At 28.8% G+C, this 26,027-nt stretch overlaps 1 protein-coding gene across 4 annotated transcripts in view; it reads left to right on the forward strand.

Moving 5' to 3' along the window:
- Positions 1-26,027, forward strand: part of LOC142319563 (uncharacterized) — a 251,526-nt gene that overhangs the window by 61,536 nt on the left and 163,963 nt on the right. The window lies entirely within an intron of this gene.

A 26,027-nucleotide genomic window follows, 5' to 3' on the forward strand; every position in this document is an offset into this window, starting at 1 on the left:
CCGTATTCTTCTGTGAAGGCATCCATTTTCCCTCAATTAAACCTGCAACAAAATAAGGAAACATCATTCCATTGGGCTTCGTGATTTTTTGAACACGCTGCATTTAGCTGTCTCTTTCACACAACGTTATGCTTTCCGTTGAACATCTGCCATTTGTTCAACAGATTGAGTTAATTAAATGCTACTTTTTCTACTGAGTTATTGTAATTTATATGTAGACGTCTCGCCCTATTTTTTGTTTTTGTCAAAATCATTTAAAAAGTTATGCTATTTCAACCTCGCAGAAGAGTAAAAAATATGTTACTATCCTTAGATTATATTCAGGTTAAAATTTGAACCTACATACAAGAAGAATGCTACGCCATTAAGCATGTTCCGTGAATTGCAGCAAATATTTCTCGAAATTATAGAAGTAACTTCCCCATACAGGGAAGTTATGCTTTATTTTATATTTGAAACGAAAATCGGTTGCTTTATTAAAGTATATAGTATTTCTTGAGAATACAAGGTCGGTTATATATAGAATTTCGATTAAAATTTGTTTTTTTCATTTTTATTTTTAATTTTTATATCAAGATAAGATATTTATTATAATTTTTTTTCTTTACCTTTGAATATATTTTGAAAAACCGCCTCATAAAAAATAAGAGACAAATTAAATAATCTTTCCCCATAAACTGAAATATGTTTAACGTAACATAGAAATTAAAAATATTAATAACATCAGATTTCATTATATTATTACACTTATTATGTGTTATAATAAGTGTCCCCTACATTTTTAGTAACTAGAAGAAGAAATGTATAAATTTCATTCTCCTTGTATAATTTAGTTTCTTAACAAAAGGTATATCTACGAACTAAAATGTTTTTTCCTCAGAAAATCACTTTTCTTGTTTATTATATTTTAACATAAACATCATGTTGCAAAAGTATTTATTAAAATATTCATTCCGTGTAATCCCTTCCAGCACTTTCTCTGCTTCTTATATTTTCTCCAGTTTTATATATATATTTTTTTGTAATTCTTTGATTTTTTTTTAATATTTCTGAAATTTGTTTATGAATCCTTTTTTGTAACGATTCTTGACAGTTTTTATATTCTCGCATGGTTAAATTTAAAATAGTTGAAAAACATGGATTTAATGATTACGTTATCGTTGAAACAACCCCGTATTATAAAAAAAAATTAAGAGGTTCTTGTTTGTCTCAAAACAGTTTATAAATAAATTCTATTTCTTTCTTAATAGATTATTGAGTGGTGTATGTTTTCTAGGTAGACTGTAAATTTAATTAATCATTGTTATTTGATTATTAATGATGAGGACAGTTCAAATGGACTTCCAGAATGTAAAGTTTTTAAAAATTTATTAAAAACTTCTGGCTATTGTGTTTAATTTAATTTATACCATCATTTTAAACTTAATAAATTATAGAATAAAAATGTCATTATTTAAGTTCCAATCTCTTTATTACGCAGTATAACGTTACTGTTTGTACCGAGTTTTACAAGATTAATTCTAACCGTTACATTAATATTATGTATTTTTAAAACTGTACAAATGATTTATTATTAGTTTTAGAGAGACGAACAGCCTTAATTCTTATTTAACATTATACATAACTGATTTTAGTATTTCGTAATGTATTTTTAATGAATTTTTTTTTTTGGAGTTTGCAAAGGTTAGAACCGCTGTTCTATCTGTAATGCTCCGAAATGAATATTATTTTCTGTTCTTAAATGATCAATATCATAAAACAAAATATTAACATAACAAATGGAGAACGGTGTGAAACGGGTTTGCCTACAAGCGCCTCTTTTCTAAGTCTGGTTAAAAGAAGTACATACGTACATTATTTTTGGCATATTTTTTTTTATTGTAAAACAAGACACTGGACTTAAATTTACTACTAACACATCAGTTTCACCCACTGTAATGTATTTGACTGCAAGTTAGTTGCAATGAATTAAACGTATGTAATTCCACCTCCATACAAAAGTTAAACGTTTAACCTGGTTCTCACTGCTGGTTGGATAAAATAGTTTTTTATCGGTTCAGCTTAACTGTAAAAAAAAGAAACAGATCGATACATAAAAACCTAGAATGGTTGAATTGGTATGCAGTGTTTCGAGAAATTCTTAGCAATAAAATACTTAGAAGAAATATTTATACATTTTATTACGTTTTCTATTTATAATAATATTATTATACAATTATTACATAAAGCGAAATGGAAAGCTTGCGTGTTATCAAGTATTCTATCAATATATTTTATTTTGTTTTCATTTTTCAGATCGCTAGAAATTTTGTCAGCTGTGAGACTGACTTTAGGAAGTTGAACTTATGAAAGTAGAAATTTGTGTAAACTCTTCCCATTTTCAAACATATTCCTTTAGAATATCATTTTTTTCATTGCTTTGCTAGTTAGGATACGATTTATTCATTAAAAAGCAGCAGTCAAAGAAATACGCAACTAGGTTTAGAGGGGCGTTTAATAAAGTTGCTTAAATGTATAAAATAATAGTTTGAGATTGTTTATAGTGACTATTAGGGGCTATATTTATTTAGATTATAGATTTAATGCGTTTATACTTACGCATATAGAGACAAATTTTAATAATAATAAATAAATTCGTAATAACAGTCGAAATTACCTATTCATTTCATACGGCTGCTACCAGTTTTACGATAAGAACAGGTTTTAACACTACCTACAACTTCATTCTTTTTTTTCGGCTTCAATAAAAAGTAACTTCTCATTCATTTAGATGCTTCGTTACTGTACGTCGAGGAGTACATTAATGAACCGATTTATGTGAAAATTTTTACTTTTATAGGGAAATATAAAAATAATAGTAATATAGATAAATTTTTTTGAAATAAAAGGTATTTGTTTAAAATTTAAATTTACAGTTCATGTAACTTTTTTTTATTTTTCATCCAAAGGATTCATGCAGTTACGCAATGATTAATTGTATCTAACGGCATTAATTTGAAATGAATCCTAATACAAAAATTTAATTACAATAAAATATTGTTTTTTTACTGTTTATTTGTCAATTTATTGTTATTAATATTTGAAAATAAATTTTTTATCTTATGACGATCAATTTGTTATGTCTCCAATTTTATCTCGTGAATTTTATATTTTTTTATATATATTAATTCTAAATTATTCTGAATTCCTCCTGAAGATGGTACAATAGCCGAAAACGTTTGAGGAAATCAATTAATATATTAGCATGCTGTTTTTAATATTATATTTATATATTTTATAATATTATATATTGTAAAAGAGCAAAAGTATTGAAATTATTCAAAAAATGTAAAAGCAGATGGCTATTTTGATTTTTAAACAACCATTATCAACAGACCTTTGGGAAGAAATAATAATTAACATGTAAATTGTGTGCTTCAAATAATATTTAACTGTGTTTTGTGGTTTACTAACAACTGTAAACCAGAACGGTAAGCCGTATATTTTAGGCAAATCCATTCGATACTTCTTATTTTTGGTCAATAACTGTTTGTAATAAATTTTTTTTCTGTAGTCTAGCTTGGCTTAAATTCCCAGAACATTACGTGTGAACCAGTAGTTTAAACATATGATCCGCCGTTTCTATAAACAGTTAACTGAGCAAATCTTAGTCTACCTTAACGTTTTGTGTACGAGTTTGTCTTAAAATTCCGGAATTTATTTTACAAAAGCAGTTTTAAAATCACAGAGTTTTTCTGATTTAAAAAAATCTATTTGTGAAATGGGATGGGTTTTAAATGTTTTGCTTCAAATTTACTATCTAGTTCAGTATATAAAAACAAAATCCAAAAAACTTTCATGTGTAAATTTCAAATTAAAAATTCAACCAATTATCTTTCTAAAAAATGACATCCATTTTTATCAAACAACAGAATTATGATTACTTTTGCGTGTTACAGTAAGAAATGGACGTATTAGTACGAGAAGGGCCTTCTTATGATTCTGTTGCCAATTTTAATAAATTATCTCTCCGTTTAAGATTTCTTTTCGAACAATTTATAAAGGGAGAAACTAACAGATGGTTTTTATAAAGACAATATTAATTAAATCTGAATTTTCTTCCTCTTATTTAAACCACTCAAATAATTTGTAGGCCTATTTATATAATTTTAATTAACGCCTACAAAAATGTAGTTTTGTTCTGTACTGATATTAATTATTCTCTTCACATATTTATTATATTTCATTTAAGTAATTTCTGTGTGTAATATACATCGGTCCTCCTCTTTTTTATTTATTAATTTTGTAATGCTGCTCTGACGAGGTTTTTTTTTGTGGTTACTTGATCCTTCCCCACAAATGCTTATATTTCCGTCTATTATGGTGAACTATCATTTCTACTCTTTCCTTTCGTGCTTGAAATAATATTTTGTACCGGTCTGAATAAAATTAATTATTATTACACGACTACCCAAAAAGGAGTGTAATCTATCTAGGGTGTGTGTACGTATGTTTGTTCCACCGTAAGCTCAATGGCCGAACCGATTTAGAAGTGTGACCCCGCGTTGAAATCCGTATGTTACCGGGAGTGTCGTAGGCTTATAAATATGTATACCTATTTACTGTTACATAAAAAGGAAGAGAAGTTTTGTTTCTTCGGGATAAACAAAAAAACTACACGATCAATCTCAGCCAAATTTTTACTCATGTTTATATATATATATATATATATATATATATATATATAAAGTAGTAGTGGTGATTTGCCGGTTGAAGTACAAACTTTAATGAATTGTGAGTATCACTATGGGAATTTAGTTTGAACTGTGATTCCAATCAATCGAATGAACAATACTACAAAAATAATAGAATTAAGTTTACATTAAATAAAATACTATTAAATAATGGGCTTCCTGCGGGGACTGCGTGTGAGGCAAGAGTGGTGAGGTATGCGAGCACCTCGTGGGGGGCTAGACCAATCATCACCATCAACTGGAAACAAACGAGGTGTCCCTGTGGCGCTGTTTTGGGAGGTGTAGTGGGTTGCTCTTATAATATATCTGCAAACAATCGTCAGATTTTAGAAATTCAAACGGGGTATTTGTTTTAGTAGGTTGAAGGTTAAATTTTGCAAGCATCAGATACACTCTCGATTTAACAGATCAGTGTTATTGGGAAATGTATATATACGAAGTTTGTTTGTTGTTACAACCCGTCAAAATTTTGATATTATTTTGTTATTCACGTTTCATGTATTATCCTAATTAAGTTTCTTTTACTATTTCAAGTTTATTACTCTTGCTATTATTTTGATCGGGGCGATGATAACACGAAAGCGTTTATTTCTCCCCAAAAAGAAGAGAGAACCAGCTGACCGATTACTTTGCAGGATACATTCGTGTTATCCCACAGAAGGTTTTAAACCATTGATCGAGGCCATAGCACCCTTGAAGATTAAGATACCCCTAGGAGGGTGAAGTTGTGAATTAAAGATATTCATTAAGGAAAAATAATCCTTTTCCTTTTAGGAAAAGATTAATCCTTTTACTCATTATTATGTTTCTGTGCCACCATGGCAAAGAAATAAGTTCTGAATTTCTCTTCGTCAAAGGTGTGTGCACTTCAGTTACCATAGTTACTATTGTATCTTTTGTAATTTTCTTTTTCATGTTTCTATAAAGCCTGAATACTGTAATGATTATAGTATTATTCTTACAAATATGAGGTTAACGTATAGTGCTGGGGCCCAGGGGGTGGAGTCCTCTGGATAGTTGGGAATGGCGACTGAAACAAGCTCTGCGGGTGTTCCAAGGTGCCTTGGCAAATTGGAATTGGCGAACGAAGCGAGCTCTGCGGCGTTGGCGTAGGCTCCTTGGTCCCAGGAGGCCTTGAGGAGCCCCTAAGTTGGTTCCGGGATTCGCCTGGGCTGATCAGAGCCCCGAGGGTCCAGGTTCTGGCTGGGCGGGCCGGGTTACATAGATATATATACAGACTAACCCGGTGGGGGGGGGGGTAGTTTGGTGGTTAAACTCTTCGTCGTCGTCGCAAATAGCTGATTTTCAAAGTCGAGATTTCGAAAGTTCGAGTCCTTGTTCAGTTGTGTTAGCTGGGTTTGAACTGAATGATTCAAATCAATAAATGAATAATATTACAAAAAATAGAATTAAATTTACTGAAATTTACTCTGAATAGTGATTGCCCTATATTAAAGAGCTTTGAATTGCAATTATTCTATATTAATGAAGATCCTTACGTGATTTAAATAATATTTTTTACCGGTCTGGAAAAAAGTTTTTTTTCCTGGAGCCCTTTAACTCTTCCTAATTGTACGTGTCCTATTCCTAAGTGTAATTCATTTACTTGAGATGGATTTTCATATCGACTTAGCTTTCAAAAACATTTTTCATTAAGTAGGCTGTTTACCTTGCCCACTCCTACGTTATTAACTTGCAGACTTGTCCGTACATTTCGCTATACGACGTTTCTTAAGATTACGTTTTTTCAATTTTACTACAAATTCAATTTCCGTGTTCTGTTGTACTTCATTTTTTAATTTTTCCCTGAAAATTTTATTAACTGTTTTTAATAGCCTGGCACAATTTCACAGACATTGTAGATTGCTCGAGTTTCTCAGGCAGTAATAATCTCTGTTGTTGTTCCCCATCAAAAATAGTTTAATTTTAGCTACTGCAGTTGTACAATATTAATTTAACGGTGTTTTTACTGAAAATTTTAGCAGTTCTTGTATTTTTATAGAAATTTCCCGATCTACCCTTGGAATATGATGGTATTTTAATGTAAGATATGAACGGATAGCGATTCTGTGTACACTAGACACAGTTAAATACAATTGTTTAAGAAGGCCTTTAAGAGTTGAATTAAAATTAAATTCTTTTTTTTTATTCCTAATGTGTACGTTGCAATTTGTACAACCATTAAACAATAAGCAACCCTCTCTCCACCACTGCACAATTAGATGAAAATTAGTACCGGGTTACTGCAAAAAATTTAATATTATCATATATATTTTTATGCTAGAAGAGTTTTTTTAATAATTTTTAACCTTTACTTTCAATTTTGGTTTTTTTTTTTGGTTCTATGTATTTTATTTTACTATCCGGGGAGGGAACCTTTTGCACAACCCATCGGGATTAGGTAAGTTTTATATAATTTCTTTATTCGATTATTTTAACTTTTATTTTTAACAACTTCGTCTGTGGTATTAGTTTTGGTTTTTTTTTGCCTTCTTGACTTGTTTTAATACATTTTTATTATATGATTAATATTACTTTTACACCTTATAAGCTTTATTATTTTGGAGTTATTTTACTCCAAAATATGATGACCCTCAGTGATGATAACCCTCAGCGTTTTTCACCCACAAACAAAAAAATAAGATGAGAATTATAAATGTGATATGTAAAAGAAATGTAGTCTTGTACAGAATCAGGCAGACCGTTTCTGAGCTGTGGTTAATTAAAACCAACCACCAAAGTACACCGATATCCTCCACTGTCTCATATTCAAATCCGTATAAAAGTAACCAACGTTCATTAGGATTCGAACCTGAGAACCTTCGACTTCGAAAATCAGCTGTTAAACAAGTGATTAGCGACGACGAGTTTACAACTAGACCAGCCCGATGGCTGAACTTCTATGTTGTGTTACGCAGGATTTTTTTTTAGTAGTAATGCTTATTTATTTTGCTATTTAGAAAGAACATCCATCTGTTGTCCATCTGAATGTAAAAAGGAAGTGTAAATTGTATTTCGATTCTTAAAAATCGTGTAGGATCACAACACCTTAAAAATGGGGCGCTTATTGTTAGCGATGTTTATCATCATTTTTGGTTTACGTTAAAACGCTTTGTACCGCATTATAATTCACCCGGTATTGGGACTATACAATTGATTCACTTTTAAAGCATGTTTGATTTTAATTGTCTGTTTTATTTTTTCCATTAAAACTTCCTTTATCCGGATGAATGAGTGACACCGGATATCCTGGTTTAAAGTTGTACAATCTTCAGAATACATCTTTTTACTCGCATGTTTGCGTTTCCTGATTGATATTTTTCGTTGTTTTAAGTATCTTTCTGTCCCTTTATGAAATTTACCTCATTGTTAAATATCTTCATTGATAATCTTCAAGTAGTTAAAACTATTTTTTTTTTTTTTTTTATAGATAAGATAAACACTTTGACAATGGTGCTGAACAAAATGAGTATGTTTCCGTTATTATCGGATTGATATTTTATTGACGTTTGACTACAGAATTCTATAATATTGTCTTATGTTTACATAAGTGTTTTATTTTTTTATTTTAATCGAATTATTTCGCAAAAAGTATAAATTTTTGATTGAGCGAATTCGTATATCAAACGTTTATTAGAAAAGTGTTGATCCTCGGGAAGTGCGAATTCATTATTTGCAAAAATTATTTTAAATTGATCGGTTAAGGGTCTTTTAATTATAAATGGTTACTTAACTGATTTAATTTTTTTTTTTTGTAAATAATTATTTACTTCAGATAAACATAATTATATATATATAGTATATAGATCTCATCAGAAATGAGTAATTATACTGTACGGACTTTTAAAAGAACTAGTTTAGCATTTTGTTGGACAGATTAGAGGAAAATATGAGAAAATCTTGCTCAGAACAGCATTCGTAAAATTTATAAAAAAGAGCAGTAGTGATAATTCGTATTAGTAAATAAAAATATATTAGGTATTAATTTAAATTTCATGTACCTTTAAGCTCTTAACTAGCCTGCTGAGCGTTTTATATTTTGTAATACATCCTAAAGTTCTGGCGATGGTGGATGGTTTTTCTTAAGAAAGTGTTGTCCGCCCTTGAATGTTTATCTGATAAAAAATCAGTATTTTGTAGATTAGATTTAAGCTGTATTTTTGGAGATCTAAAGATAACGTATATCACTTGAGGGATTGTACGTAAGATGAATGTCAACTAAATAAAAAGGAGTTTGATTGTGCTCTTTTAGTTTCTCGTTTTGCGAGTCTTTTGTGCTAAATCGCCTGTTTCTGACTAAAGAACGGGTTTCCTTACTCCTACCCACCCCGATGTTATTTCGATTAAACCCTTTCCTTACCTACTATCCTAAAGGAAAATCTTTTTTATGAATTCATTAAAGTAGTAATGAAAGAATAAGGCTCTCCCAGATAAGTTTATATATCTTGTGTAACACCAAAATTCCGTTGCCAGGTTTAATAAAAATGGATTTTAAGATTTGCTTCACTTTTAAATATAAACATGTGGAAATGTTGGAATTTTCATTTAATTACACGATACGTGACATTTTTTCTCCGTTCATTTTGCAGAACTATTGATGTAATATTTTTTTTGTTATCATGTTGATGTCTGAACTATGTAGATAAGATTTGCAGAAGAATTTCTTTCAACGCCTTTTTTTCTATTTTTTTGAGATTAATAAAATCTATAAATAAAATCGTTTTATAACTAAAGATGTGTTCACTTTTAATGATTGCCAAGATAACAGTGGGAATTTATTATTAATTTCTATTTATATAATAACGGGTTTTGCTTTAGATAGTTATAATGTTTAATAAAATTATAGACGTTGACCTATAACTAGTAGGGAAATACATATTTATTTTCTAAATTCGTATTGTAGATGATTTTATTTTGTAAAATAAACACAAGATATTTAAACAATTGTATATCTTGTAAATTCATTAAATTGTAGTTATGAATTATTTGACTTTGCTTTATATCGATTAAATGTAGTTTTACTGTATTTAATCGAAACGTACCTATATTTAAAAAGAGGGTGATATTCAAATAACGTGTATGTGTACATTAAGATACATTTCAATGCACGGTAAAACTGTGCCAAGTGAGAAGACAAGTTTATATCTGTGTCGTCAGTCAGATGAGTTGAAAAGGACGGTAGGACAGTCCGTAGTAGTAGTAGCAGTATTTGTCTACTTGTTGGCAGAGAAATACAGAGTTACCAACTTATTATTTATGAATTTAAAAAAATCCCTTTCATTATTCAGTTTACTTAAATTTTTATACTATTAATTATATTTTGTTCTATAAACAATTACGATTATTCTACTTGCAGATTGGTATTTCAGTAGAATTTTATTGTTTGTTCATCGCTCTAATGTATTGCAAGAATTGTAAGAATTAAAAGATGTTTTAATAAATGTTAACCAGTGCTTGAGGTTTTCGCATTTAAGCAAAGTAAATTTACGTTTATTTTATTAAATAACAAATTTATATTTAACATTAGTTGAAAAAAAAAAAATACGCTAAATAGTATTGCACGGGAAATTATCGGGCCATGTTTTAATTAATATGCCTGATATTTTGTAACAGGGATTGTATTATCATTAATGTATTTTATGAGACAATTATGGAACAATTTTTATTTATCTCGGACTTTTCATTTTCAGTGTTCGCAATAAGCGCCTATATCAAATGCAATAGGTGCGTAATCCGGTTCTGAGTATGTACTATCTGCATATTTAAATTGTTTAAATACGTTCCCATAAAAAACTGTAAGATATTAAATTACGTATTTAAATAGATTACGGTATCAGGTCGATATAGGATTTTCGTTGTTGTTGTACGCCTTATTAATCTGCTTGTTGTTATTTAAATGCATTTATTTAAACTTATACAGTATTTTAAAATCAAGCACAAAGTAATATTTTCAGTACTCTGCGGTAAATATTATTTCTCAAATTTGATGTAAATTGATATAAAGTAAGCTGTTACTTATTTTAAAGACAGTACCAGTGATTAAAAGAGAGTTTTCTCTTGTAATTTGGAATCACCAAAATTTCACACTTCTTAAAAATATTCAGTTTTAAAAATAAATAAATATAAATTTTTAGTTTCTTTTTATGAGAAGGGTATCTTATAATAATCGATATGTCTGTATTCGTATAATTTTTGAAAAAAATTGAATGGATTATTGTTTTAAGATATGAAGTACAATTGACCAATCTGCTATTTAGTGACGCAATCAATACTAGAATTTTGATCTGGGGTTCGATTTCCTGCGAGAGTGTAGAATCTTTTCACTTAACTTCATTAATCTCATTTTCAGGTTAAAATACGCGTAAAAAGTAATGTCCGATATCTTATTATTTATAGTTATATTTTTTAAATGACATTCGATAATTTGAAGCGTTTTTAACTTAAAAATTCATATCTTTTTTTATTAATATTACGGAAGCGGTTTCAAAGTGACACTGAGTATGGTATATTTACCATTGGATTTCATATAAAGTATCGGTATCATTATAATTATTCTTTAGTAAGTTTGAAAATTTATTATAATTACTACGTAACATTTCATTTTGTTCTCCATTAGCTGTTTGTTACTACTAAATAAGCATTTTATTGATGAAATTCCATCAAATTTTTGTTTATAAAAATACTGTGACTTGCAGAAATTTGTTTGTTTTCCATTTGTTTTCTATTAAGCAGGCTTTTATTTAATAGAGTTTTTTCTTTTTTTAATTTAGCTTTTGCAGTTTTATTTAAGCATTTAAAATTTTATCGTGGCAGTTTACAATATTATGCATTATTAGTTGCACTAAAAGATTTTATTTGGTATCGTACATATACTGTAGTATTGTGCAGCCTTTTCCCTTATCATCTAAAAGCTTGTGTATGCGCGTCCGGACGCGCATTTCTGTTTCTATGTGTGTGAAGAGAGAGCATGAACCAAGCGAGAGTAATAGTACTGCATCTTCATAATGTAACCGCTGATGCATTTCCAGCATAAAGCAAGGCCAAGGAGGAAATAACATTCAATGCTACTTATTCATTTTTTTATGTATACAATTTGAACTTACGTGTTTAAATATAGTTCATCAAGTGTGTTTACATTTTATAATCGTAGCTTATTATCGTTATTGTCTCAGCTAGTTATAAACCTCATTCAGTGTAGTTTTTCAGAATAAATTGTAATTTTACTTTCATAAATTAACTAAGTTAATTGCTTATAAAAAATATATATATTTTATTAAATAATTCTCGTTACTGAGACAGTTTGTGTGCGTTCATGAATTGATTTTACCTTCTTGTCGCAAATTTAGTATTAAGTTTTTGCCGGCTAATAATTAATCTTAACAGCCACGGTGATAACAATATGATCATTGTTATTTATTTGTAGTGTTTATTTTTGTATGTACTTAAATATAAAATAATAATTTATTGGATCAAACGTGTATGTATCGCGCACAAACACATACAACAAACGGCGGATATATTCGCCCACAAGGTTTGCCTTACCGAAATATCTCAGCCATGCCTTTGAGAAATGCATCTCCCGAATTCCCTCATAATCCAAAAAAATCCAAAGGTAATTTTAATTTTTGATTTTTTTTCAGATGGATAGTTCTTATTCTTAATCTTAAGTAATAATTTAAAAATTTCATTAGATTCAGAAACCTTTTTTCCCCACCACTGATGGTAACAGAATTTCCCAATTATTTAATTAATAACAGAATTTTAAAAAAGTCTGTTTTCTTGTCGAAAAAAGTTAGATAATCGATAAAAAATAGCACATTAACATTATTAAGTACATATGATAAAATTAAAAGTTTTAAGGAACCCACGAAGATATGTTTTGGATAAAAAAATCAACTGCAGCGCCCTCTAGCGGCTTATAACATTAAAACTAATCTAAGATCCTGCTCTGAGGCGAAACCTATCTAACGCATGAGGTGATACCTGTGTAATGCAAAAAACCGCATCAAAATCGGCTCAACCGTTTTAGAGAAACACCTCTACTGCAGCATCCTCTGGTGGCTCATAAGCGTAAAACATGTCTAAAAACCCGCGCCATGTTATGTAATGCAAAAAACCGCATCGAAATCCGTCTCTGTAGTTTTTGAAGAAAATGGAAACAGATATGCGCGCGCGCGCGAGCACACACACACACACACACACACAAAACCTCTTACCCCAAACGCACATACCATCTCCGTTCAGTTGCGGGTAAAAAAACTTGTCCAAATTAGGAAATTTCTATAATTTTAATTGCTTTAAATCGCCTGATAAAAATTTAGAAAATAAATTTTAAACCACATTTAAATTCATAAACAGCAGATGTTTGTGTCTGATTAGTGATGTGAATATGCGCACTCTTTTGTATTAGTGCTTTTTTTATTATTTGGGCTGCGTAATGAGAGGCTTTTTGCGAGCGTTTGTATGGTAGCCTTAGTAGCTTAATTTATATTTTTGTTTGTAATTTTCTATAAAAGCGGGAATAATTTTTTTTTTGTGAAAACATAAAAGGCTTGAGTTTTGATTTAAATAAGCTCTGATAATCAATGTTAATTTAACCTTGAATATAATAAATATTTTTTTAAATATTGAAAATTCCAATCAGTAATTTTGTAATTATTCTAACCGCATTGACTTTTGTCTAAACTTACAAAAAAATAATATATTAATAATAATAACAATAACTTCATTGACAACGAGGTGTAATTATTACTTTAAAAAATTGGCGTCCACTATATAACTTGCCGCAATTTGAAATTTTAAAAACTTGATGAAACTTATTAAACAATTTTCTTTTTTTTTAATTTTTATTGCTTTACTTTTTTTAAAAGTGTATGCTTGGCTACTAAATTACGAAAATAGTTTAAACATACTTAGGGTTGAACCCTCTGTTCATCGGTTGAAAATAAACAGAATTTTTTTCTAAGAAAAGAGGTTTCAAATTTCAACCTTTGTCCCTTCAAAATTTTTTTTTAATAAATCGTGAACGTGTAAAATAAAAACGGTCTTCAATAGAAGTTCACTTTTCTTCAGAAGTAGCTGTTCTGTTCACTGATAATTATTTTAAGTAAAGTCCTAAAATAGCATACGTAGCTAAGATTTCTATATCTATTTAAAATACGGATATATTTTTCAAGTTTGCAGTCCGATCCTAATCTCTCATAAACAGAAAAATAAATATGAATCGGGTTAATTTTATAATTTAATCTTATTCGTAGAATCGTTTAGCTTTCTCTTAAAGGTAGAAGAATTTAGTCAGCGACTTAAAATATTATTACAGTGTACGGAAAACTACACTATAAAATACACCACATCCTGTTTAAGTCTTACTTCTGATAATACAGTTATCTGGGTAAATTTATGCCTAAAACCACCCTTGAAGTTTAATAAAAAAAAATTATTGGAAAAATCCAGATCGCCCAAGCGGTTTCTTAGGTTAACCTAAAATCGATAACTACATGTAGACAAATTTGGGTAATTGAAAAACGGTTTTTGGTTCGTATAGAAGATGTGCTGAAAAAAACGTTTAGTGTTTTTAGTTATATTTCTGCAATTTCTTTTAATAAGAATAATAAAATACTTTTGAAAATTATCTTTTTTATAGTTATGTGATAAAAATATGCAGTAAACAAGATTTACTATTTATTATTAATATTTAATTTATAATCTAACTAGCTATTACCGATTATAAATTTAATTACAAATCCTTTCTTAATGATTTATCGCCTAAAAATTTCGGTTTTTTTTTTTTTTTTTATATTATTAGTTACAAACGTTAATTATTGTATAATTGGATTTTATTTACTTGCTAAAAAATACTCGTTACTTTCAAAAAATTGTAAGTGTATAAATTCTTTTTTTTAATTTAATTCCGAGCAAATTTATATGTGCGACGGTCAAAGATTCAAGTTACAACCAAATTGATAACCGATTAACTACGGCATAGTGTAGGAATCATTTATTATCTTCACTTTGCAACTAAATAATAATATTTTACGGTAGAGCACTAAAAAATCTTAGTTGAATAAACAAAAATGCGGTAATTATGTTTTAAGCAACATAAAATACCTTATTAAATTTCTAAAATAATAAAAAATGTTTTTACTAAAAACATTTTCGATTAACTGATAACAATGTAAACAACAACAAAGTAAGGGTTTTAACCGACAAAAAAATGAGGTGACTCCTGATGAACAAAGTAAAATGCCAGAAGGCATTTTTTAATTGCAATCAGTAATTGAACAAATTTTTAAAAAATTGTCTAAGTCTGATATATTTTTAAGATTTATTATGTTTTATATTATTGTATTTAAATTTAAAAACAGTCAGCAAGAAACGCAAAAGATTATAAACCTGCGGATTGATAAGTATAAGAAAAGCAAAATTGTGAAAAGATGTTAGGTAAGATTACAGAGTTTGAGCTAAGGCTGTCTGGAATGGAAAAATTTTTATATTTTGTATTTATATTTTTTTTTCTTTAAAATTCCACCAATTTTCTTAAAAGTTTTGCGTAAAAGTATTTTAAAAATCAGAATGATATCAGGCAGTAGAAGAATTACGCTATAATAATCTATTACTAAGTAATGATTGCGATACAAAAAATTAAAAAAAAATAGTTTCAAGGGATCGTAAAAGGTTTCTTTCAAATTTTTCTATTGGTGATGTATAGAAGATGAAACTTACTGGTAGTTCCACCAAAGGAACTCCCCGTACAAGAAAAAAAAACCGAATTCAGTCCATTTAGTCATGAATGTGGTATGATATGCAGTATATACATTCAAATAAATACTTAGGGGTCGAAATGAGAACCTTTTCCTTTGCTTTGGAAGACTGTTAAAAATACAATTTAATATTAGTGAAGAAGTTATATATATATATCAGGGATAAGAATCGTGATATAGAAATTATATATATTTTTTTGTAAATTTTTTCGATGAAAATTCGATCTATATTGCATTGTCTTTATTTAGTAAAGATCGACTGTAATGTTGGATTTAAAAAAAAAATGTTTTAACATGATACATTTTCCAGAACGGTTCACGTATATAGATGTCTAATAATATTAAATCTTGTTGCGACGTACGAGATAAACTAATTTAGAAATGCTCTAGAAAAAATATACTTTGCTAAAATTGTTGTAGATAAAATCTACTTTAAATAAAATGTCCTCTGTGTGTTTGCTTATTTTTGTTTGAATTTTGGAAAGAAAATATTTGCGAGGTTGATTGTATTTCTGTTGTTTTCAAGTACTCTGCTCGTTTACTTACCGTTTCGTTTAGTAGTAGTCTGAAGTTTAGAATATATTGAATAGGCAACCAGCAATACAACACACAATTTGTTAAACTTCGTCCAAGAACCTCTCGTCATAAATATTCTTGTAAACCAGTTCAGGATCGGATTCAATTGTGGCTCGATCTTTTCTTAAATAAAAATCGGATATTTCTTTATTCATTAATAGCAACAACAGGTTGACGCCCAATAATAATCTCTTTGATATGTTCTTGCAGTTTTGAATTTTGTAGCGCTTGAAAAATCCTAACGCCTGACCGGAACTGAACCTCTTAATAAAAATCGGAGGGGCCACTACTAGTCTGCCGCGGATTGGTAATGAGAATGATTTGATATTTAACGGTTTTATTTTAAAAGTGATAACTTTAACGTTACAGATTATTCCTTTATAAAACTAGATTTGGGCACCTCCCTATTTTAGATTTTGTAACTTGTGAATTATTCAGAGACATAAAATCCTCCGATTTAATTTATATTATTATATAATATGCCGACTTCCGTGGTGAAATGGTAGCATCTCTGCCTTTCATCTGCTTTCGAAGCGTAGTGAAGTTTGGCATATTTTATACGTTACAAAATTAATCTATCGTAAGTAACAGTAATTGGGCGTTAACCTGTTGTTACTTTGTGAATAAATAAATAATTTGTTGATGTGTGTGTGTGTGTGATATATAAAATCTTATATATATATATAAGAAGAGTTCATTTTCTTTCAAAATAAACGGGGTACTTGTACTACCCCGTTCTTACTTTGTGATATTTTACTAATAGCAATTGTATAAATTCATGGAATTCAATGGCATGTCACTCATTTATTATAGACTACTTTATTTATTAGAAACTTAAATTAATTAACGCTATCAAAATAACACAAATAGCTAGGGTTAAAGTACAATCTACAAAATAGGCCAACACACACTATCTTTGTTTTAGTTATACCTATCTTATTCCCGTACGTAACATATTTAAGGAGAAAATTTCTATAATAAAATAACGGCAATTTGTTCTGAACTGTACATAATAATATATTTCTATAACGAAACCTCAAAAAGGGGTAAATACTCTTTATGTTATCCCAGGAATAAAAAAGGGACTACCTGACATTTTCCTAAAAAGACCAGGGAAAACCCATTTAACAACCTCAATCTTGAAGCATTACAAAATAATATTGCTAAGTATTACAACTTAACATTAATAATGATATTCCATATAAGTTATATTCTCATTCTGAATCACTTTTCCAGTGTAACTCTTTAATTTTCTGATTCATTTTATATATATATGATTTTTTAACATTATAGAACATGCTTTTGTGTGCCTTCTCTTAATAAAAACCACCTCTGAACTCACCAAATTTGCAAGAATATTATATAATTAATCTGTGTAATACGCTTATCATTACAAAATACAATACCAAAATGTTGATTGTAGAATTTGATAGTTATCATGATGAATTTCTTTTTAGATATTCAAATAAAGAACGCGTGCGCGTAGAAACGCACACCAAAAATCAAGTTTGTATCTTCATGTGTCCCGATAAATTAAAAAAAAAATGTAAATTTCATTGTTAGTCTATTTTAACCCTTTAAACTCAGAATTTCAAACAACAATTGTCTTTAATTAGTTTATTAATTAAATGCTATTGTCTTTAATAATGCTTTGCATGTTTCGTATGTGTAAATGCAATCTGTAAATAATAATTAGTTATTGAAATGTGTAGTTAGCTACAAATGTTTATGTAAAGGAATTGCAGTTTAAAAATATAACACGTGAACCAATGCGTCAAAAGCCCCGTGACGTTTTTCTTCCTTCTTAACTTATTGCAGCAATTTTAATTATTAGGTACTGTAATACATAGAGAAAAAAAAAATTAACTTCTACTATTATATTATGTGAAGATAACTAGGTTTAAAATTAAATTAGAATATTTTTCTTCAGTTAGTTTCCATCTTTATTCTTTTTTAAATAAATGGTTTATAATTTAACATTTTCAAAAGTGGTTTTACTTTTTGCTTTATATCTAAAAGATTTACATTTTTTTACAATTGTAGTATATATTTTATTCTTTCAAAGGAAAGAATTAGATAATGTCCGTCCATAGAATATCACAAGTAAATATTCTTTTTAGCAATAATTCCAGAGTGCTCAAAATGGGCTTTCTTTCAAGATAAAAAATACTTCATTGTTGAAAAAGTTTTTTAAATCGTATAAGTGTTACAATACCTTTAGTTTTTTAACAGTCAGTCGTGCAGCTACGTAAAGGATCCTTTTTTACCATTAAGCGTGATAAAGTGTTACTATTTAACAATTTATATTGAACGTACAGGTCTTCCATTTGGACTGTTGTATTTGGCCAAATTTGAAAATAAGTGGAATTTTTTTTTTAGTTAACTAGCTTTAAACATTGCATTTCGAGTAAAAAATAGAATGATTTTTCAGGATACAAATAAGTGGCATATCTGATCTTGGTTTGGTCTGTGATTTTGATTTGTATTAACTGAATTTTAGTAAATAATAAATTAAAAATGTCTATGTATTTAAAATTTCCTTTAAAATAAACCCCTTAGAATTATTTTACTCTTCTTTCATTTACTTTAATTTATACAATACTATTACTTATTTTGTTGTTTTAATGTGTTTTCGTTTTCTTTCAGGTAAGTACGTTGAAGATAACTATTTTGACATACTTTCATTTGACTTAGTGGTAAGTTTTGATCATTAAAAATGTATTTTTCTTACAAGAAAATGTACCATATTAATATCTAATGATAAATCTCTTTATTTTAGAGTATTACAACATTTAAAATATCATTTTTAACCGTTTAATTAATTTTTTATACTCAGATTAAGAGAATTCGATATTGTTTTCTTGTTTTAAACGTTAATTTTGCAGTTTTCTATGAATTACATTTCGAAGAGTCGTGTTTTCTATGGAAAACTGCTTTACGGTCAACGAATTATTTTTTTAATCAATGAAAATTTTCTAAAAATACATAATTTACTATTTAGTTACTTAAGTGGCGAACAACTGTCTTTGCCAATCCAAATTCTATAAATAGTTCTCCAATAAAAGGTCATTTTCTACTAGTATTTCATGAATAATACAGATAATTGTTTGTTATTACTATTTAAAAAGGTATTGATTGTAGTAACGCAGTTATACTACAATCTCATTTTACACTTTTTGAAAAGAAAAAAGCGAGCGAATTTGATGTAACCGTACTGTAGTGGTTTATTTTTTAATTGATGGATATTTAATCTTATCATCTTAATCATTTTCTCCCAGTTTTATATGAAAAAATTATGAAACCAGGATTTCCTTTTATCTCTATTAGTCTGTTAGAATTAATATCAGACTTATTCTTAGAAGTTTCAAATTTGCACGGAAGAATAACTCGTATCCCGCCGGTCATGGTATGTAAAATTGCGTTAAACCGCACAAGGAAACATTAGACACATCTAAAAATATGAATTTCTTAGATCAATAAGCGTTTAAACGTAACGAAAAAAAATGCGCTAAGTTTTTAAATTTTTTAAAACATTGTTAAAAAAGGTAAATTGAAGTAGTAAAAACACTTTTACGTGATAAATATAGTAGATGTATGCCATATCAAATGGCATACATCTACGAGAAAGAACCTGTAAGGTTGAAAAATAACGATCAATTTCTTATTTATTTATTTACTTTTCTTCTAAACTGCAAAAAATTGGAAAAAAACTTTTAAGTGCTAATAATTTAAAAATACTTATTTATTGAATTGCAGCTAATTACAATAAAGATTTCTTTTTAAAAAGTTAACAGTTAAAATGATTAACAAAAAAAAGCTAATTTTGTAAATTGAAAAAAGTATAAGGTTTATTATATATACCTTCTCACGGTTCTACTTATGGACTGTTTTGTTACTCGTTTAGAAAGCATAAATAAGTAGATATCCATAAATAAGTATGCATATCTACTGTTCATTACAGTAATAAGTCTGAAGTAGTGTTGGCATTGCCAAATTATAAAGAGAATAATGTTTCGCGTCAGGATGTCATAGCAGAAAGCCAGTCGCCGGTCCAGCAATCCATCCCCACCCGACGCGTCAACTGAGTTTTCTAAACTTTTGCGAGCAATATTTGAAAATATTGCGGAAGTGTATATGGTTTTATTTTTACAGCAGTTCTATTCTTTTTTTTACAGTGCGACATTTATGTTGCTTTCTGTAATTAAAAACAGTTTAAATTGAAACCAACTTCTCCCATGAGAGGTTCTCATAAAATGTAAAGAAACATTTCAGACCTTGTACATGAACTTCAACAATTGAGAAATCTTATGAAAGGTGAAACGTAACTTTATTTTTCCTGCTCACAGGAAAAAGGAGTGCGATTTCAAAATCGTCTAGTATTAAAAAAATAACATCTAATATAGGTGAGGGTGTCAAATGAATTATCATTCATTTGAACGCTTTTATTGTAAAATATATGGACGTCATTAGAATTTCAAGCTAATTGACCAAAAACATATATCAAAATCTATATTTAAATTATATTTTTATTTTATACTTAACAATATTAATTGGAAAAAATTCGTGTTAACATTTGTTGTACTTAAAGTTAATATTACATGAATTTCTAATCAAAAAGGTTACACACACACACACACACACATATATATATATATATATATATATATATATATATATAGGATTTTGTGTATTTTAAATTCTTAACGTGACTCAGAGATTTTCATGAAGGCTTTATGATCAATAACGTTTAATAGTCTATTTCTTGGTGTACTAATAATAACAAATTTATACATTTTTTTAAATATCGTGAAATCGATAATATTCAACACGACATATAATAATGTCTCAACACAGTATAATAATCAGTATAACACAATATTAAAAAAAATCTACACTAAGTTATAAGCTTCTCTGTAAAGACAACCCGTAGGTCTCTGCCAGGTTAATAGAACCTTTACACGGATTTGAATACTAGATGGTGGATACCGGTGTTCTTTGGTGGTTGGGTTTCAATTAACCACACATCTCAGGAATGGTCGAACTGAGAATGTACAAGACTACACTTCATTTACACTCATACATATCATCCTCATTCATGCTCTGAAGAATTATCTAAACGGTAGTTACCGGAGGCTAAACAAGAAAAAGAAAGGTTAATAGAACCAAATAACAAATAATTATAATAAGAATTTTAAAAGAATACAATTTTATAGAGTTAAATCTATGGAATATTTAGTCAACCACTAACTTAAACTTTTACCCCATTCAAAAAAAGCATAACTTCCTGTTGAGTGAAAATATAACTGCACATTTAAATTCTTTAAATTAAAAGAAGATCGTACAATTTATAAATAAAGATAAAATTTATTTGTAATTCTTTAAAGAAAATGATTTAGTCTATGAAAATGATTCAGAGAAATAGCTGCAAAAAAATTCTGAAGAAGAAAGCAAATAGAAAAGTTGCGCATATAAAATAGTTAGTTTTATATAAAATAATTATTAGTTTTTATAGTAAAACAAATATCTCTTTAATTGCAGTATTTTAATTTTTTTATCAGTTTAACCGTATTTAACATAAACAATCAGAACTGTAATGTCTTTGAAATTATCAAAAGAAGTTTCAATTAAAAAGAAAATAACAGAAAAAATTATCGATTTTAAAAACCGTAAAAAGACAATAAATACAGCAGAGATAATAGCCTATTTATCTAATACAATCAAAGTTTTCTCAATTTTCTTTGAAAATTTGCTCATTAAATTTTTTTAGATTTATCTGAAGATTAATTAATGTATACAGGTGTATCATAAAGTTCTCCAGGGACTTTCATAACCTATTCTAATCGAGAAAATAATGGAAAAAGTTCACGTAAGCATATGTCCTAAAATGCTTCGTTTGCGAGTTACGGATAGTGAAAGATTTCACTAGGATTTCAGCTACCCCGGTGAAATGAGGCCGTACTAACATTTTTAGAACGTTAATTAAGAGGCAGAATTTGTATATTATGGATTTTGCCAGAAAAATCGAATAAAGTAGGTCAGTCCAAGAACCGTTTCTGCAGTAGTTTCTGAGAAATCTGGGATAAAATCCAATAAATATTTGTTCAAAACCATGCTTTTTATGTTTGACGTACAAAAACTTTGTTAAACGGGTAATAAATATGTAATACTTATAAAAAAAGGTTTTGAGAATTTAATTTTGAACAAAATTGTGCAAGGTAAGTTTATTAAAACAGAAAAGTTACAAAAATTCGAATTTTATTTAGAAACTGTATACGAGTACTAGATCAAAAGTGCATTGTACCCACCAGTTTATAATAAATGTTAAAAAATGAGCCCGCGGTTTTCAACATATTTCTCGTCAAGCTTTTTTTGCTCTTTTTAGTTTTTCAGGACTTAAGTTGGTATTCCGCATCCATTATGCTAGCAATTAATTTCTCACGAGAATGTATTTTTGTTTTGTGTACAGTATTTTTAATTCATCTCCAGATGCAAAACTCTAAAGGTTAGATCAGGTGATCTTGGTGGCCAGGAATGTGGACCTTCACAATCGATCGATTTTTCAGCGAAATGAAGATTTAAGTGAATCGTACTGGGGAAGTATTCTTTGCGTCTCAGTGCTTGAGGAATTCTTTGTGGCAATTGTTTTTGAAGAAAGTGCAAGTAGACATCAGCATTTAAGTGGTCAGAATATGAACGTTTTCTGCTGATTGTGAATAAAGGCACACCATACATTGACGCTAAATCGATGTTGAAAATTACCTTCCTCCGTTTCATGAGGATTTACTTCTGCCCATGTATTCTCATTGGGTAAGTTGTTGACGTGATCTAGACTGAAATTTGCCTCGTCGATAAACTAAAACAGTCGAGTTATCGATTTGTATTCCACTACTTATAGAACTCCAAGAGAAGTCTTCTGGGTGTAGATGTTGAACTAGCTGTTTATGTTATGTTTAAAATTTGGATTAAACTTTTGTTTAAGTGCCTCCAAACCATCGAATGCGAAACTCTGATCCGCTTAGAAAGTCGTCGTCTACAGTCTCCTGGACTGTGCTAAATTACATCGATAATCATTTCATTAGTAACAGAGTCGTGTTGGACAGATTCATTTGCAGCTGGTACGAATACTAGGTAGTGAATCTGTTTCCCGAAAATTGCCAAAAGTCGCGCTAATTGACTTGGAATCTGGAATCCTTCGAATAGGAAAACGTATTTCATGTTCAACTATAGCAGCTGTAGTTGAATAATTACCCGCACCGCAATGAATATCGTTCAGCGTATTTCTCTGTTGTAAATAAGTACGGCATTACTTCAACGGCAAACCGATCATGTTCAAACTAAAATTCACTGAAAACCTTCGCAACGACACCACAGTTCACTGTACCCGATATACTTAATGTGCCTTACAGAAAGATTTAAACACTAATTTAGTGTTTAAAGTCGATCAACTGTTGTTATTTTGTCAACTTCGAAATAATAATTTTTCAAATAATTTATTGTATTTCTGTCATTAATAAAACAATTATTATCTAAGTAATTATCACTTATTTATTTTTATCTTACAGTTGTGTTATTTCCAGTTTTTTTTTAAATTTTTAACAGCAATTTTTCACAATAAATTTTCTTTTCACAGATTTTTTCGCCAAAAAATAAGTTTGTTTTCGTTTGTATTAAAAGCACTTTTCTGAAAAATGTAGTACCGTAAAATTCCTACTTCTTCTCTGTTTTATTTAATTTATCTTGCACAATTTTGTTCAGAATTAAACTCTAGAAATTTTGTTTAAAAGTTTTATTTGTTTTTTACCCATTTAATAAAGTTATTGTACGTCAAACTTATGTTTGACGTACAATACGACGCTGGATTTTGTACCCCTAATTTAGTGATTTTTACACCAGATTTCTCAGAAAGTACTGCAGATACGGTTCTTGAACCGACATACTTTATTCGATTTTTCAGCCGAAAACCGTAAGAAATCACTAATTCTGTCCCTTAATTAACATTCTAAAAATTTCAGTACGATCTCATTTCATCCGGGTAGCTGTAATCCGAGCGAAAACTTTCACTAGCCGCAACTCGCCAACGAAGCATTTAAGACGATTGTGTATGTGAACTTTATCAATTATTTTCTCGATTAGAAGAGGTTATGAAAGTCCTGGGAAAACTTCGTGATACACTCTGTAGATACTAGAAATTAAATAATTATAATAAACGAAATTAGCATTTAGAAATGCTACGAAAAAAGCCAATGTATATTGAGTTTACCAAATAATTTTTTACAGTTTGCATAACCTCTTTTGCAATTATCAGTTTAAGTCATAATTTCAGAAATTATGTATTTTATAATGGGTCAGTTAATTTATAATAAACATTTTATTTAAATCTTGGGTAGAAATTTTTACTATTTTGTAGCGAACTTTTAAATATTTTAATATAGTCAGAGTAAGTTAATTTTAAAATTAAAAATTTTAATTATCAGTTTATGAATGTTTTGATCCAATTTTCTTTATTTTTAGTGTTTTTCCCAATCTTTTATTATCCCCGAAATATCAATTTCTTGTAGTTAATATATTAATTTCCAAACAGTTTTTAACCCTTTTTAAAATCATTCATAGTACTATAGACTAACTTTGAATGCCTTAACTTAACAAAGTTTTTAATTCCTTGTACGAAATGAAGTATTCAGACTTCAACGGAAGTATCCGTTTTGATCATCCCTGAATCCATTTGACTACTTTCGGTGTGATGTCTGTACGTATGTCCTTATGTATCCCGTATGTCAAAAACGATTAGCCGTAGTATGTTGAAATTTTGGATTTAGACTGTTGTAACATCTAGTTGTGAACCTCTCCGTTTGATTGCAATCAGTTGGACCAATAATGCTCAGAATCCAAAAAAAATTGGATTTTGTACTTCTTCTTAACTCCAATAATAACCCTCATCGAGAGCTGCTTGAACGATTTATCATAAGTGATACTTATTTTCATTAGTTCCGGAGTTATAGACAAATGAAATTTTAATTAATGAAATATTCGGATCTTAGAAAGGGAAGGCACAACAGTTCGAATCCGACTTCATTTACTTTTTTAACATTTAAAAAAAAAATTAATTGTATTAATTTATTAATAATAAATTTAAATGTGCATTAAAAGTTATTAAAAAAAATTTTACAATAAATAATAATTCAATAATAACAATAAAAAAAATTGATGCGGACACAAACATGACTTCCTTGTACGCCTGTTAAAATACCTACACATTTTTTTTTTAAATGACAAGTACATAAAACTTTATTTCATTAATAACTTCTGATATTTTTTCTTGTTTTTTTGTTGATTTATTAATTATCGTAAAAATCGTTTTGCAATTGTCGGTTAATAATTAATAAATAAATATATTTAAATTAAAACAAAATTAAAAAAAGGAGATGAAGTCTGATTCGAACCGATGTGCCCTTCTGAGATACAAATATTTTAGTAATTAAAATTTCATTTGTCTATAACTCTGGAACTAATGAAAATAAGTACCACTTACGATATATCGTTGAAAAGCTCTTAATAAGGACTTATTACTGGAGTTAAGAAAAATCCAAAATTTCAAATGTTTTTTGATTTTGGGCTTTTTTTAACACTTTTGATTGCAATCAAAAGGGGAGATGCAAAACCAGATGTTGCAACAGTCCTAAATCAAAAATTTCAATACTTTACGGCTATCGTTTTTTAGTTACACGAGATACATACGTACGTAAATACATACATACATATCTACGTACGTACAAACGTCACGCCGAAACTAGTCAAAATGGGTTCAGGAATGGTCAAAATGAATATTTACGTTGAAACCTGGAAACCAACATTTTTCGCGATCAGAATACTTCCTTTACTTCGTACAAGGAAATAAAAATGTGTATATTTAATTTAATAGGCGTACAACGAAGTTATGTGGTGGCCACATCAGTTTTTT

Source organism: Lycorma delicatula, chromosome 2 (genome assembly GCF_047948215.1).
Source record: "Lycorma delicatula isolate Av1 chromosome 2, ASM4794821v1, whole genome shotgun sequence".
In the NCBI taxonomy this organism is placed as follows: Eukaryota; Metazoa; Arthropoda; class Insecta; order Hemiptera; family Fulgoridae; genus Lycorma; species Lycorma delicatula.